Source organism: Trifolium pratense, linkage group LG2 (assembly GCF_020283565.1).
Source record: "Trifolium pratense cultivar HEN17-A07 linkage group LG2, ARS_RC_1.1, whole genome shotgun sequence".
Taxonomy (NCBI): Eukaryota; Viridiplantae; Streptophyta; class Magnoliopsida; order Fabales; family Fabaceae; genus Trifolium; species Trifolium pratense.
Window position 1 is genome coordinate 45297299 of NC_060060.1, and position 15769 is coordinate 45313067.

At 31.4% G+C, this 15769-nt stretch overlaps 3 long non-coding RNA genes across 5 annotated transcripts; all 3 read left to right on the forward strand.

The window, feature by feature from the left end:
• Positions 1-1903, forward strand: LOC123909131. The gene is made up of 2 exons (XR_006809830.1): positions 1-201; positions 1660-1903. It is a non-coding gene; the product is annotated as an uncharacterized LOC123909131 (long non-coding RNA).
• A 917-nt stretch (positions 1904-2820) lies between these two features.
• LOC123909130 lies at positions 2821-6306 on the forward strand. 3 transcript variants are annotated; one of them, XR_006809829.1, is made up of 7 exons: positions 2821-3320; positions 4707-4866; positions 5074-5205; positions 5324-5405; positions 5512-5557; positions 5648-5792; positions 5892-6306. It is a non-coding gene; the product is annotated as an uncharacterized LOC123909130 (long non-coding RNA). The 3 variants fall into 3 exon arrangements; XR_006809828.1 differs by having other exon boundaries at positions 2822-3320; positions 4799-4862; XR_006809827.1 differs by having other exon boundaries at positions 2823-3320; positions 4799-4866.
• Positions 6307-7932: 1626 nt separating this feature from the next.
• Positions 7933-10455, forward strand: LOC123908876. The gene is made up of 2 exons (XR_006809774.1): positions 7933-8753; positions 10212-10455. It is a non-coding gene; the product is annotated as an uncharacterized LOC123908876 (long non-coding RNA).
• The last annotated feature ends 5314 nt before the right edge of the window (positions 10456-15769 follow it).

A 15769-nucleotide genomic window follows, 5' to 3' on the forward strand; every position in this document is an offset into this window, starting at 1 on the left:
AGTTAGTAGAATGGGGGGTGTGAATTGGAATTTTGTAGAAAACCTAACTATAAAAGCTAGTTAGTAAGAGAAAGAGTCATTATTCACATTTCTTAGGGAAGTTAGAAAGAGAGGCTCTAGAAACAAAGGGAGGAAGAAACGAAGAAGTGAGAACCAAGCTCAAAGAACAACCAAGCTTCCATTTTTCAAGCTTCATTAGAGGTATGAGGGTAGTTTTATAATCTTTGAGGTGAATTAATGGAGAGGAGAGAAGTATCCTTCTCTAGCTCAAACTCTTCTCATCTCTTTTTCATTTTGGGTTAGTTATGGGATTTGGGAATATGTTAATCATGAAATTTATGTTATGATATATGATTATCTATGTGTGTTCATGATTTATAAATGAAATGATTTGATAAATGATGAAAATCCATGAATAAGTGCTTATAATTGATGATTTAAGTTGATTTAATCATGTTATAAGTGTGGTAATTGTTTGACATGAATTTATGGGTTTAAATAAGTGATTTTCGTAGCTTTAAAGTGCTTATTTGGACCAAAATCGCACCAAAACGCATCCTGCAGAATTCTGCAGTATGAACAGTGCGCTTGCGACGCAATCTGGCCGACGCTATAGTCGACGCAACCCCTTATGTTGACTATTTTGACTTTTTGTTGACTTATGCACCCGGAATCTATTTTGCTCATTTTTTCGTGTAGATTCCGATTACGGAGTTTGTTTTCTAAGATGATTGTTGGTTGCTTGTGTTTGCATATAAAGTATGCTTAATTAGTTTTTATTAATTGAATTAAATAACTAATTGTTGTTGATTAGTTTTAGTATCTTTTGAGTATGGAATAAATGTATTTTCCATGAGTTGATGATGATAGTGATGTTGTTAAGTCTTGTTGATACATTATGTGTTGTTGATTAATGATGATGATTAGGCTTGTTGATAGATTATGATAAATTATGATGTTGATTTATTAATGATGATAAATGATAATTTATCATGAGTAGATGTATTCTAAAGACGATGATTTAGAATATTTGGATTATGTTATCCATATCATGTTGATGTTATAGTTGAGATAAAACCATATGTTTGGTATATGCACATTCATGCATTCATAAGTTGTGTCTATTGATGAGTATCCTAGAGACGATAATCTAGTTTACTGTTATTCTAGAGACGATGATCTAGAATGTTTTAGAGACGATGATCTAAAACACTTGGATTAAATTATCCAAAATTATGATGAAATGGTACCACATGCATTAGATGTGTCTAGGTGATATCACATCTATGTGACTTTAGAATACATTAGGAATTATGTGTTGTTCCTAATTGTTAAATGATACCTGACATATATAGAATTCATTTATTAATGTTGATGATTAATACCTCTCAAATGTGATGTATGATTGATAAATGAATATAATGCGTTACCTGATTATTATAACTCGTTAATAACATGTAGTTATGTGATATATGTTATCTTTAACTCATATATACATATGTCTGAGTATGTCTGATATATGTGTGTGGATGTCTGAGTTGTATCTATGTAACTGTTCTTATTTATTTAGTGTCGGATATTCGTTATATTCGATCACTAGTTATGATTATATTATCTAACCCTCTGTTTTGTGTTTGTGCTGAACCGTTGCGGGTTCAGATTATCAGGTTGTGTATGTTTGTCGGTGTTCGAGTTGTTGGTGAAGCTCCGCTCTGATTATGACACGGGGAAGGGTTTATCGAGTCTTGTACTTGTATTCTTATTTTATTGTAAATGTATTATTTTAGAAAATAATTTTTATTAAGCGAGGTTTATGCTAATTAGCAATGTTCTTGAAGTATGTAATACCTTAAACCACTATTTTATATTTTAACTTCGACTTCGAGTCGTTTTAATTTTATTATCCGCTGTGTATTTTGAAAAAGAATTTTCTATAGTTGGATTTATTTAAATATTGGGTTTGGGTGTTACAAAGTGGTATCAGAGCCCCGTTGTCTTCGGACTGTGTGGGTTATGTGTCGATAAGAGCAAGTCTGTGCAGTCAGACTGAGTGGGCGTAGTGTCAATCGTGTTTGTGTAACTGTTGTATTTTCTTGGTGATTTAATTTTCGTAGTTACACTTGCACATTAGTCACTATATAATTATTTTGCGAACGTGTGACTAGTTTTAATGAATTTTGTTGCTAGTTCCTTGTTAGCATGTTGTTTTACTTGATTCTTGAAACTTATTTTTTTTAAGTGATATGAACTTTAGCATTTATAATCCTTACTTCATGATTGAATATTAAAATGATGATAGTTTAAGTATTAACTTGTCAATGCTTGAATGATAGATGATGTTTTGTTCTAGTTGCTTGAGCATGAAAATTCTTGCATTCTTGTGTTACTTGTAATTAAATTAAATGGGAAGATAATGATGGTTTTGTTATTAATTGAACTTGTATAGAATGTTGAAAATTATTTTGTGCTATCTAGATTCAATCATGACTTGAATATGCTAATGGAATCAATAGATAAATTAACTATTCGTGGTAGAGTTTATGTGAATTCTTATGTATGTCAATATATGTATAATTTGTGTGTAGTTCTTTAGGACGTATAAAAGTTTTAGAAGAAGTATTTATTTTCAATGATGTAAATCTTGTTGAAAATGTAAATTGTTTTCTTTGAGTATGAGAAACTAATTCTTTTTCACGAAAGTAAAAAGAGTAGGAATTAGTAATGAAGTTAAGTGGATTATATGATATATTTGGCATATGTTTTACTTTATATACGACATGCGCTAAGTTATTCAAATGAAAGTTGACTCATTCTTTTTGTTATTTGTAACACTACAAGAAAAAAGGAATTTAGTGGCGGTCAAATAGCAACAGTTTGCACCCAAACTGCCGCCGCCTACCCACTACAAAAAAAAAGAGGATTAACGACACAATGATAAGGCAGTTTAGAACCGCTGCTGCATGTTCCTAAGTAAAATTTTCATTCTCTCACTTATATATTTTTGTGATTCCCACAAGAAAGAAAGAACACGAGAAAGCGCTGAAATCCTTCTTCTCCAAACCGTTGCCGTCTCAAATCACGATGTCTTCTCCAAAACCCTTTCATCTCCAAATCGTCTTCTGCAAACCATCGTGAGAGTTCCAACTCGTCATATCTCCTGTTCATCTCCGTCGTGACCGAGTTAGAGACACCGATTGATACAAATCCCTTCGATTTCTACACATAGTTGCTTCCAATTTCTTCGATTTCGCAGCTCAAACCTTCAATCTCTTTGATTCGCAGCCCAATCCTCCAATCCCTTTGATTGCCCTAATCAGATTGTAAGTACAATTTTTTTTAAAAGTAATTGAGAATTCCAATGTCAAAGAAAGATAAAGAATTTAATGAGTTATTTAGCCTGTGTGGTTTATTTAATACTTAAATCAAATTTGAAGTACGTATTTGAGTAGTCATTTGCTTTCATGTTGCGAGCTGTTATGTCGTATACACGAGATTGAGTTTATTTAATATATTACTGCTCTGAGAATAATATGAATTTGTACTGAGCATCTGCAATGCATGGGTGTTAATTGTAGAACTTATTGCATGTAAATAAGCATAGACTGTGTAGCTGTTTCTTGGTTGGTAACTTGTTTAATCAAATACCCTGTATTGTTATATATAAGGTATAGTTCTCTTTTACAGTGAATTTGATTGATATTGAAAGTATGATAATGTTTCAAATTATGAATGTCAGAATTTAGTACCTAAAGTATTGATATTGAAATCGTTATATTGCTGCTGCAATTGCAGCCGTGGAGCATAATTTAGAACTATGCTGTCAATCATCTGTCATTTTAATCTATATTAGTTAAAAGTCAAGTCTTAACATTTTAGTCTAGGGTTAGTTTGAAGTTAACTATGAGTATCAAAATGCTTACTTGAATGGTAATTTTTTGACCAAAATAACTGATGAATTATGGCTTCGAGACCTTTTCTGAATTTGTTTGGTTTCAGACTATTTGAACTTGCATTGGATCTTTAGACCGTTTGAGTACGAACCTTCATCCTATGGCTTGATGTTTTCAGGGTACTTTTTATTTGTCATAGTATCTGTTAAGAACCTGATAAGAGAGCATTCATTAAGAAGGTAAAGAATAGAAAGGAAAGTAAGGAGGGAAATAGAGCCATTGTAACTTAAATATATATCTAATTAATCCCGTCTAACTGACTAACTAATTCCTCTAATTGTTCCTAACTGACATCCACTCTTACTAAACATTCCTTTCCCTTCTAAACCGTATCATAATCTGGATGATTCATTGCTCAACAGTTCAATCATTGTTAATTTGTTACCCTTATTATTCTGATAAATATTGAATTTAAAGTTTTCAAAACACAAGTAGCTTGCACCTGAGCTTTATTTATGCTTCCACATAAAGTTTCTTGGTGTACCTTAAATTGAAAGTGCAGGCATTAGTGAATAAATATTCACAATTTTGGTAAGCTCAAATAGAACTATACCTGCATTTGTCTAAGGTAACCTCAAATACTCTTTTTTGTCCATTAACTTCTAAAATTTAGTTTTTCTTTTATAATAATGTCTATTTTGTGATGAAGTTCCTTAATAAAGTTAGTACTATACAATTTTGTGTTGTAGAGGTTTCTTTATTCTTGCTACTAGAAAGCGTTTTTTGTACTGGTGTTTATAATCCTCTTACTGATAGTGTGCATATAAGATATGGAAGATTAGTTCCTGGAATCAACAGTTTTGATTCATGAGGAGAATCATAAACACATGGCTGCATTTAAATTGCAGAAAGCATACAAGATTTTTCGCACGCGAGGAAGGCTGGCCGATTATGCAATTCTTATTGAACAAAGTGGGTACGTTATATTTACTTAATGTTGAGAAGTTTTGCACTCAATTTTACACAAATTTATAATTTCATGTGTTCACATAAGATGATAGAAGCAGTAATGCAAAATGCTGTAAAGGGAAAGGTTGAAAAGAGGGCTAGAGTTAGCTGATTGAAATTATAAGTTGTTACTTTCTCTCATTGGTTTATTTTTAATTTTTGTTTATCATTATAGGTCAAGACTATTCGACAAGGTTATCTCTCGAAGCGTTCCTCAAACTTATGGGGGACTGGAAAAGGAGGTTTTTTCGTTCTTGATAGCCGGGGAATGCTGTATTACTATCGTAAATAATGCAGCAAACTATCTGTAAGTCTAATGTGAACAATAAGTTGGTTTATGAAGGACTTAAGCTGCCAATTGCCATATATACTTCTTTGTGGCAAATTTCACCATATATATTATCATGGCTATTCATCATTTGTAGGGGTCTAATAGCCAACATTTTGGTCAGAGGAATAGTTTGGAGCTTGGTTCTGGACTTCTAAGTCGACAAAGAACTACACTTTGTAGGTTATTTTAATATATTTTTGCATAATGTTTTATCCATATAAAGACAGTGATTAAGCTTTATATATCCACTCCTTAATTAATTAATTAAGCTTGTTTGTGCAGACAAATAGTGCACTAGACCAAATGGACTGGATTGAAAAAATCACAGGTATTATTGCCTCTTTGCTGAGTTCTCAGATTCCTAAAATAGTAATCACACGTGGTTTGTTTCTAATTTTGTATGCTTGTATATGTCTAGTTTGTTGAATGAAGGATTGTTTCTAAGTGGATAAGAGGCTTGGAGTTCACCAATCTAATGTAGAACTTCTTCTGTGACATGGTTCAGGGGAAGGCACATGGTGCTATAATGTAGTGAAAGTTTCCTATCCGTATTGTTTATCATGGTGAGGTTTAAAAAGTTGCAATTAATTTCTGAGCGTTATGATTATAGTCAAGTTTCTATGATTTTTCTTCATGGTTGTTTCTATTTTATTTAATTGAAGGCCAAATTGTGAAGGTGGTTTATATGACGACGATGTGCACGTACGCGCGGTTGCAAGCATTAAAGTTTGCTTTGGAATTGGGGGATGTTTTTTTATAGAATTGGATCTCAAGGTATACCATGAGTAATTCAAGTGTGAAATCAGATGATCTATATAGTTGATTTTCTATATTGCTTTGTTGTCTAAGAGCTTGTTAGTATCTTGTTTGTTTTGCTACACTTTTTAATGTAATAGTTTTATGTTTAGTGTGTTAACTCAAAGCAATTTTGATGTAAACTTGTGAGTATCATTTTCTACATGAATTGTGAGAATCAATTACTTGATATGTTTAGTAAAATAATGTATGGGGATGTTGTGTGTTTTAGATTTTGTTATATTAATATTAATGGGAATCAAGAGTGTTAAATACACCATTTAAAAAAATTGTGGAAAAAAAAAAGCATTTAATTTTTTTTGTGGGAAACCAAAAAAAAAAAACGTTTTTTTTTTATTTTTATTTAAAAAAATTCAAATAGCGGCGGTTACAACCGACGCTAAGAGCTTAAAAAACTTGAACAAATAATTACAGATAGCGACGGTTGGTAACAGCCGCGAAAATCAATTAAACCGACGCCAACGTCCTTGCGGCGGTTATTCCGACAGTTCATGATAAACGCCGCTGTATGACCTAGCGACGCCTCTTGTTGCGGCGGACGCATAACCGCTGCATTAAGCAATTAGCGACGGTTTTAACCGACGCTAATGCTTATTTTGAACTGCCGTCGCTTTCCTTATTTCTTGTAGTGTAAGTTACAGTGAATAACTATGCTATTTTCTATACGATGAATTTGGTAAATGTGTTGCACAAGTTTTGATGTTTTGTTTTACCATGTTAAGATAATTATATTTTTGTATGGCATGCTTAGGTGAAAGTAAATTGTTGAATTTTAGAATTCATTGTTATGAAATATTTATCTTTTCTTGTTTTGATTTAATTCTTAATTTTTAGAATTAAGGGAAGATATATGTTACCTGAATGTCTATGTGAAATAGTATGTTTGGCTTTTGTGCAAATTAATGTAGATGTTCATGTTTTGTATTTTGTAGTTTACTCTTTGTATGCGACAAGTGTGTAAACACCGTCGATTCTAGTTTCTTTCGTGAGAGCTAGTTAGTGAACCATAAAAGTCTACAATTAGGTATGAGAGTTGAAAATTCCAATTGGAGTTGTAGGTGGGTTTGAGATAAGTGGGGGAGAAGATTATATTCCTATGAGATGTTTAAGTGTAAGAGAGTAAGATAGATAGAGATGCAAGTGAGAGTGTTCGGGTGTTAGTGATGTCTGCTTCGGAGTTGAATGAACTAAAAGATCTATTAGAAGAGGTTTGTCAAATCGATCGTTTCGTTGCGGAGCGCGACATTGTTGTTGAGTAATAAGAAGGATGACCGCATGAGTGTTGATTATCGGCGATTGGATGAAGATACCATTAGACAATTTTACGGATTAGTTGATCAGTGCTCATAAGTTAAGTAAGGTGGATGTCGTGGTGCAATAGGAAATCCTAAGTCGATTAGTGAGATTAGAATTTTTCGAGGATTAGCTAGTTGTTATCAGAGATTTAAAGGAAGTATTACTAGAATGAGTTAAGCGGTGTGCTCTTATAGATGGTCGGGTTGTGGTCAATGTGTCGAGGAAGTGGAAGATTCATGGGAAGAAGTATCCGACTCATGATTTGGAATTAGTGGTTGTTGTGTGTGCGCTTAAGATTTGAGAACAATATTTTATATGGGTCGAGATTTGAAGTGTTCAAGTGATCTCAAGAGTTTGAAGTGCCTGTTTGATCAAAAGGAGACAAATATGAGGTATAAGGGATTGGTTAGAATTTTGGAGCATTATGAGTTTGAACCAAGTTACCATTCTGGTAAAGCCAAAGAGTTGAGTTAGCAGTCTTGTAGATGTCAACATTTATGACAAGAGAATCAGAGTTGATTAAGTAGTTTAGAGGTGTGAGATTGGAATGTAAGATATCACTTAGATTTGTTAAGTTGAGTAAGATAAAGTTGACAAGTCATATTCTTGAAGAGAATTGGAGAAGCTCGAAAGTGGATTTAAATTTAATGGACCGATTGATGCAAATCAATCAAAGTAAAGAAGTGGACTTTGGAGTAAATAAGGACAAGGTTAAGAAATTATGAGATAGAGTTCGTGTATCGGATTTAACCAAGCACGAGAAGAAGATTATAAGAGAAAGTTACGGTCGGAAATCTGGATGGTGAAATCATTAAATGAAAAAAAATATATATATATGTCGGAGAATTTCACGAAATTTTGGAAGGTAAGATGAGGTTAAGTACAAGAGTCATTAACGGAAGAATGGAATAAGAAAGTTAATCGTTGGAAGGACGTGTTAAGAACGAGTAATGGAGGAGTCTTATCCGGGGTTGTTTTAGTCAGGTAATTTTCGAGGGCGAAAATTCTGTAAGTGGGGGAGAGTTGTAACATCCCAATTTTTATTATTAGAATATTTATTTATTGTGGCGTGTAACTTTCGTAATTGAATATTTCGGTATTTATGAGTTTAGACTTAAACTGCTAACTAGAGTAATTAATAGATGAGAATTTCTTTATGGAGCTTTAGGTAAGTTGTGCCTAAAATAAATAGAATGAGTATTATGTTAGTAAGTTAGTAGAATGGGGGGTGTGAATTGGAATTTTGTAGAAAACCTAACTATAAAAGCTAGTTAGTAAGAGAAAGAGTCATTATTCACATTTCTTAGGGAAGTTAGAAAGAGAGGCTCTAGAAACAAAGGGAGGAAGAAACGAAGAAGTGAGAACCAAGCTCAAAGAACAACCAAGCTTCCATTTTTCAAGCTTCATTAGAGGTATGAGGGTAGTTTTATAATCTTTGAGGTGAATTAATGGAGAGGAGAGAAGTATCCTTCTCTAGCTCAAACTCTTCTCATCTCTTTTTCATTTTGGGTTAGTTATGGGATTTGAGAATATGTTAATCATGAAATTTATGTTATGATATATGATTATCTATGTGTGTTCATGATTTATAAATGAAATGATTTGATAAATGATGAAAATCCATGAATAAGTGCTTATAATTGATGATTTAAGTTGATTTAATCATGTTATAAGTGTGGTAATTGTTTGACATGAATTTATGGGTTTAAATAAGTGATTTTCGTAGCTTTAAAGTGCTTATTTGGACCAAAATCGCACCAAAACGCATCCTGCAGAATTCTGCAGTATGAACAGTGCGCTTGCGACGCAATCTGGCCGACGCTATAGTCGACGCAACCCCTTATGTTGACTATTTTGACTTTTTGTTGACTTATGCACCCGGAATCTATTTTGCTCATTTTTCCGTGTAGATTCCGATTACGGAGTTTGTTTTCTAAGATGATTGTTGGTTGCTTGTGTTTGCATATAAAGTATGCTTAATTAGTTTTTATTAATTGAATTAAATAACTAATTGTTGTTGATTAGTTTTAGTATCTTTTGAGTATGGAATAAATGTATTTTCCATGAGTTGATGATGATAGTGATGTTGTTAAGTCTTGTTGATACATTATGTGTTGTTGATTAATGATGATGATTAGGCTTGTTGATAGATTATGATAAATTATGATGTTGATTTATTAATGATGATAAATGATAATTTATCATGAGTAGATGTATTCTAAAGACGATGATTTAGAATATTTGGATTATGTTATCCATATTATGTTGATGTTATAGTTGAGATAAAACCATATGTTTGGTATATGCACATTCATGCATTCATAAGTTGTGTCTATTGATGAGTATCCTAGAGACGATGATCTAGTTTACTGTTATTCTAGAGACGATGATCTAGAATGTTTTAGAGACGATGATCTAAAATACTTGGATTAAATTATCCAAAATTATGATGAAATGGTACCACATGCATTAGATGTGTCTAGGTGATATCACATCTATGTGACTTTAGAATACATTAGGAATTATGTGTTGTTCCTAATTGTTAAATGATACCTGACATATATAGAATTCATTTATTAATGTTGATGATTAATACCTCTCAAATGTGATGTATGATTGATAAATGAATATAATGCGTTACCTGATTATTATAACTCGTTAATAACATGTAGTTATGTGATATATGTTATCTTTAACTCATATATACATATGTCTGAGTATGTCTGATATATGTGTGTGGATGTCTGAGTTGTATCTATGTAACTGTTCTTATTTATTTAGTGTCGGATATTCGTTATATTCGATCACTAGTTATGATTATATTATCTAACCCTCTGTTTTGTGTTTGTGCTGAACCGTTGCGGGTTCAGATTATCAGGTTGTGTATGTTTGTCGGTGTTCGAGTTGTTGGTGAAGCTCCGCTATGATTATGACACGGGGAAGGGTTTATCGAGTCTTGTACTTGTATTCTTATTTTATTGTAAATGTATTATTTTAGAAAATAATTTTTATTAAGCGAGGTTTATGCTAATTAGCAATGTTCTTGAAGTATGTAATACCTTAAACCACTATTTTATATTTTAACTTCGACTTCGAGTCGTTTTAATTTTATTATCCGCTGTGTATTTTGAAAAAGAATTTTCTATAGTTGGATTTATTTAAATATTGGGTTTGGGTGTTACAGTATCATTACCATATGAACCTAATTTTAATGAAAGGTCTATACCCACGAAGGCAAGACCAATTCAAATGAATCAGCAATATTTAGAATATTGTAAAAAAGAAATTAAAGATTATTTAGATAAAAAATTAATTAGGCCAAGTAAATCTTCGTGGAGTTGTACAGGATTTTATGTTAATAATCCAGGAGAATTAGAGAGAGGTGCTCCCAGATTAGTTATTAATTATAAACCCCTAAATAAAGTACTTCAATGGATTAGATATCCCATTCCTAATAAAAAGGATTTAATGGGACGATTATCTAATTCAATTATATTTTCTAAATTTGATTTAAAGTCAGGATATTATCAAATTCAATTAGAAGAAAAGGATAAATATAAAACTGCTTTTGTAGTCCCCTTAGAGCATTATGAATGGAATGTAATGCCCCTAGGATTAAAAAATGCTCCTAGTGAATTCCAACACATTATGAATGATATATTAAATAATTATCAAGAATTTTCTATTGTCTATTTAGATGACATATTAGTATTTTCCAAATCTCTAAATGAACATTTTGATCACTTAGAGAAATTCTTTGAAATCATTAAAAACAATGGATTAGTTTTATCAGCCAGAAAAATGAAATTATTTCAAGTTAATGTGAGATTTTTAGGATTTAACATATATCAAGGAACCATTACTCCCATTAGTAGAGCTATAGAATTTGGGGATAAATTCCCAGATGAATTAAAAGATAAAACTCAATTACAAAGATTTTTATGATGTGTTAATTATGTGGCTGACTTTATTCCCAACATTAGAATCATTTGCTTACCCCTATTTAAGAGGCTTAAGAAGAATCCTCCCCCGTGGGATGAAACCATGAGTCAAAGCATTAGACAAATTAAGAAATTGATTAGAAGGCTACCCTGCTTAGGAATCCCAGATCCCCAAGCTTTTCTTATAGTAGAAACTGATTCCTCTGATATAGGATTTGGAGGAATATTAAAACAAAGATTACCAGAGTCATCTATAGAACAAGTTGTTAGATATTATTCAGGAACCTGGAATCCGGCACAACTAAATTACAGTACTATCAAAAAAGAAGTTTTAGCTATTGTTTTATGTATTACTAAATTTCAAGATGATTTATTTTCAAAGAAATTTTTATTAAGATCTGATTGTAAGGCTGCAAAAGAAGTTTTACAAAAGGATGTTAAAAATTTAGTTTCCAAACATATTTTTGCCAGATGGCAAGCTTTATTATCATGCTTTGATTTTGACATAGAACATATTAAAGGAGAAAAGAATTCTCTACCAGATTTTCTTACCAGAGAATTTTTACAGGGAAAAAGTAACAATGAGCAAAAAAGACAATTATGGCCCTCCTCTTGAGGAGGCATCAAAAAGAGTTAGTACAGCAAAACAGATATTACAAAACCCAGCTTCGTCAACTCCCCTACAGAACAAATTTACTCCATTAACCCCTTTAGCCTTACCAGCTTTTTACCCATCCTCATCATCTTACTCACCTAGAGCCATTAGACCATCATTAAATTCCAAATTAGTTTCTCCACTAACCTTTGCATTAAGCACTCCATCAGCGTTAAATAACCCACCAAAAACCCCTGAAAAATTACCTTTTTATACACCTCCAGATTCATTATCTTGTCCCTTCATAGAAAAAGATTATAAAAAGATTCTTTTCATGGTTGAACCAGAATATAATTCTGAAGGCTCCTTACTACAAATTACTTCAAAAATTTTCCGTTCAGGGTTCCATTACTTACCCTCAAGTCCAGACAAGACTCGGTTATTTTATGAGTTTATTTTAGTGGATACTGAATCCATTGATATAACTCACACTTATGATAAGAATGACAAAAATAAAATTATTTTCTCTAAATTTAAAATTCTAAAGATATTATCTCCTTCGGACTGGAAGGCTCATCCTTCTACTACAAAAAGTTTCTCCAGACGGTTCTCACCTCAACATTATTCATATTTCGATTATATGGATGCCTGGAACAATATGTTGTATTATCAACTCTTTGACCATTCTTGGTTCATTTGGTTTAAAAAAGATTTCCCTCTTAAATTCCCTTTTTGGTTCGTTAAATGGTTTCATGAATGGGGACCGGATGTTAGCATTTACCCAGACTTTGCAGCTCAAGCCTTTGAGAATTTCAGCAGGGAAATTAAGCTTCCAGATCATTTAAAAATATTAATCTTCCATGCTTCATTTGGAATTTCTTGGATTACTTCGTGGACATTTAGAAAAGAATTATCAGTGCCAGATAGTAATATTTTTTGGATTATCAGATGCATTAGAGTTAAATGGTGGAATAAGTTTAATCCAGATCTTATTAAAAATCAAGTCTTACAAAATTGGTTTTCTAAACATCCCAAATATCTCGTTAAAGGATTAGATACTGAAAAAGAAAGTGAGTTCCTGCCCGAAAAATCAAAATTTTTGGCTGATTTATCGTCTTCTTCCAACAAGAAAGAATTATTGAAGAAATTACAAGCTGCTATTTCAGAATCAGATATTAACAATGATGATGATTCTGTGGGATCATCTCAAAGTTCAGCCCCTAATAATGGAGATGACTGTTTTGGAATAATAGATCTTCAAGATTAAGCAATTATTACAGCAGACAGTATTATGGCCGACAAGATTATATTGGAATCTTTACTTTAGTTAAAGTTAGTATCGTGGAAAACAATATTATTGTCTACTTTTGACCATTATGTAAAGTTTTGTAATCATTTAGGTGTAATTCAAAATGTAATCATTTAGGTATAACTGACAGCTGTCAGTACCTGAAGTCTAGAGGCTTCCTTCTCATCTATAAAAGGAAGTGTAGTTTATGTTAGGGATCATCGAAAAATTCTCAAAGAGGAACAATCTGAGGAATTCTAGAGATCCTATATTTTGTAAGCATTTTCATATTTGAATAAAAATGTTTTATTATAATTTCTTCTTTCTTGTATTAACTTTTCAAATCGTATTTTATATAACAACTGATCTAGACTTATTTCTTGATGATCTTCCCACTTTTGATCATATTACATTATGGATTATGTTTTGCTTTGAACAAATATTTTATAGCACAGCTGCGACGCACTGTAGCACTTTCGTCTTATTCTAAATCTACACTTCTAAATATATACTTGCTGCATAACTTTGTGTATATATATATATATATATATATATATATATATATATATATATATATATATAGGTCCTTGAATCCCAATCATTTATCTGATCAGGAGAAGTTGGTTAATGAATTGCAAATTAGATATCGGACCTACTGTATTGAGTTTTGCGTAACCGAAGTTAGTATAGTTCCAAATTTTTTAATAGATTGTTTTTTACACACCAAAATTTTCAATTATTTATATTTAATTTTATTTTATATGTTATTTTTATTAAAATTATGATACCGAGTATTGATATTAGGATTTTCACACACGACACAATTTTGCATTTAGTGAGTGATTTCTATTATATATAGATTTAGATTGATACTTAACAAGGAATAAATAATATGCATTCATTTCATAGAACATTGTTAAATAATATGCATTCATTTTTGCTATGTTTTATTTACAAGTGGTTCATTTCATTCTTGATGGTATATATTGTTGAGAGATTTTTTTTGAGTTGAATGTTTACAATTTTACAATTATTTGCCGGTGTTTATACTTTTTCATTAAATGTGTCATTTTCTTTCATGCATCATATCATGCATATGTACCTAATTTTGTTTGAAGGTTACCTACAACATCCTTAACATTTGTCAATGAAATATGAATTTGTCTTTGTTCCCACCATAAGTTTGTGCAATGTTTTGTACAAAGAAAGGAAGTTGAGTGGTTTTCAAAAGAAAGGAGGTGTGTCCATAGTCCATAAACTTCCATCATCTTCATACCTTCTATTTTACTCAAAAGATCGCTATTTGATTAAAAGTCCTTTTAATATTTTTCTCTCATGATTCCAATCATATATATTATTATTTACAAATTTAGGTGCAATTTTTCTATTTTATGTGTAATTCTTTTTATTTTTTTATTTTTTGTGTAATTAATTCTTTTTATTTGTTATGTGCATACATGAATGTTATTTTTTTATTTTTATTTTATGTGTAATTCTTTTTATTTTTCTATTTTATGTGTAATTCTTTATCTATGGTGGACCAATGCACGTAAATTACAATTTTTATTTTGTCGGAAACTAAAAATACACAAATTAATTTAAATAAAAATCAAATTTATAATAAACCATTGTTTGCAATTTTTATACGTTAACAAAATAGAAATTGTGGATCACACAAACGGGCACGGAACGTGCCCGTTTGGCCACTAGTATTTATAAATTGAGAGGATCCCAACTGGTATTATCCTAGCATTTATAAATTGTAGAAAAATAGAAAAAATAATTAGAAAAGCTAATGTATATTAGAAAATTCAAAGAGAGTATCTTTAAAGGATTAATCTAGCGGTAAAAAGATATAGGTCTTGAATTCGAGAGGTTCTGATTTCAAGCTACACTAGTGTTTTTAGAGGAAGATAAATATGTAAATATATTTGTAAGCATTCTTTGAGCCTTAGATATTTCCTACCTTGGACTTGGACACTATCCCCCAATGGCGGAGCTAGACTAAATTGTTGGGGAGGGCCGCAATGTAGCATGATTTTTTTTTTCTTCTATCATGGGCTAAAAATACGTAAATTGTTAATTTTTGTGAGTCTTAATAACATGTCAAATATACCAAATGATTTTAAATTTCTATACATTTTACATGAATTATATATATGATATAATTTTTCAATTTGAATGATAAATTTTATACTCGTTAAAATATATCACCGTAAGCTTAACTCAATGGTAAACATCGATATAAAAAAGTAAATTTTGTACTTATTATAACATCACTATGAAAAGGCCTCTGAATGTATTGGGTGAGTTTTTTTTAGCTTTCACCACTAATTTAATCTGGTTCGGGGTCAGTTCTAACATCAAATGATTTCAGTCCCCTTCCGATCGTAGTTGCGGGAGATCGAACCGTGATCCTTCCTACGAAGTTCAACGTCAATCACCACTGAACCAACTAACGATTAGTAGGGGTCAGTTCTATTATAGGAAGTTTATATGAATTCTTTAAATTTAATATATTATAGTATTTCAAGTTTAATCATTGTTGTAACGATATATACTTTCAAAATTAAAAACATATTAATAAAAAATATCCAATTATCG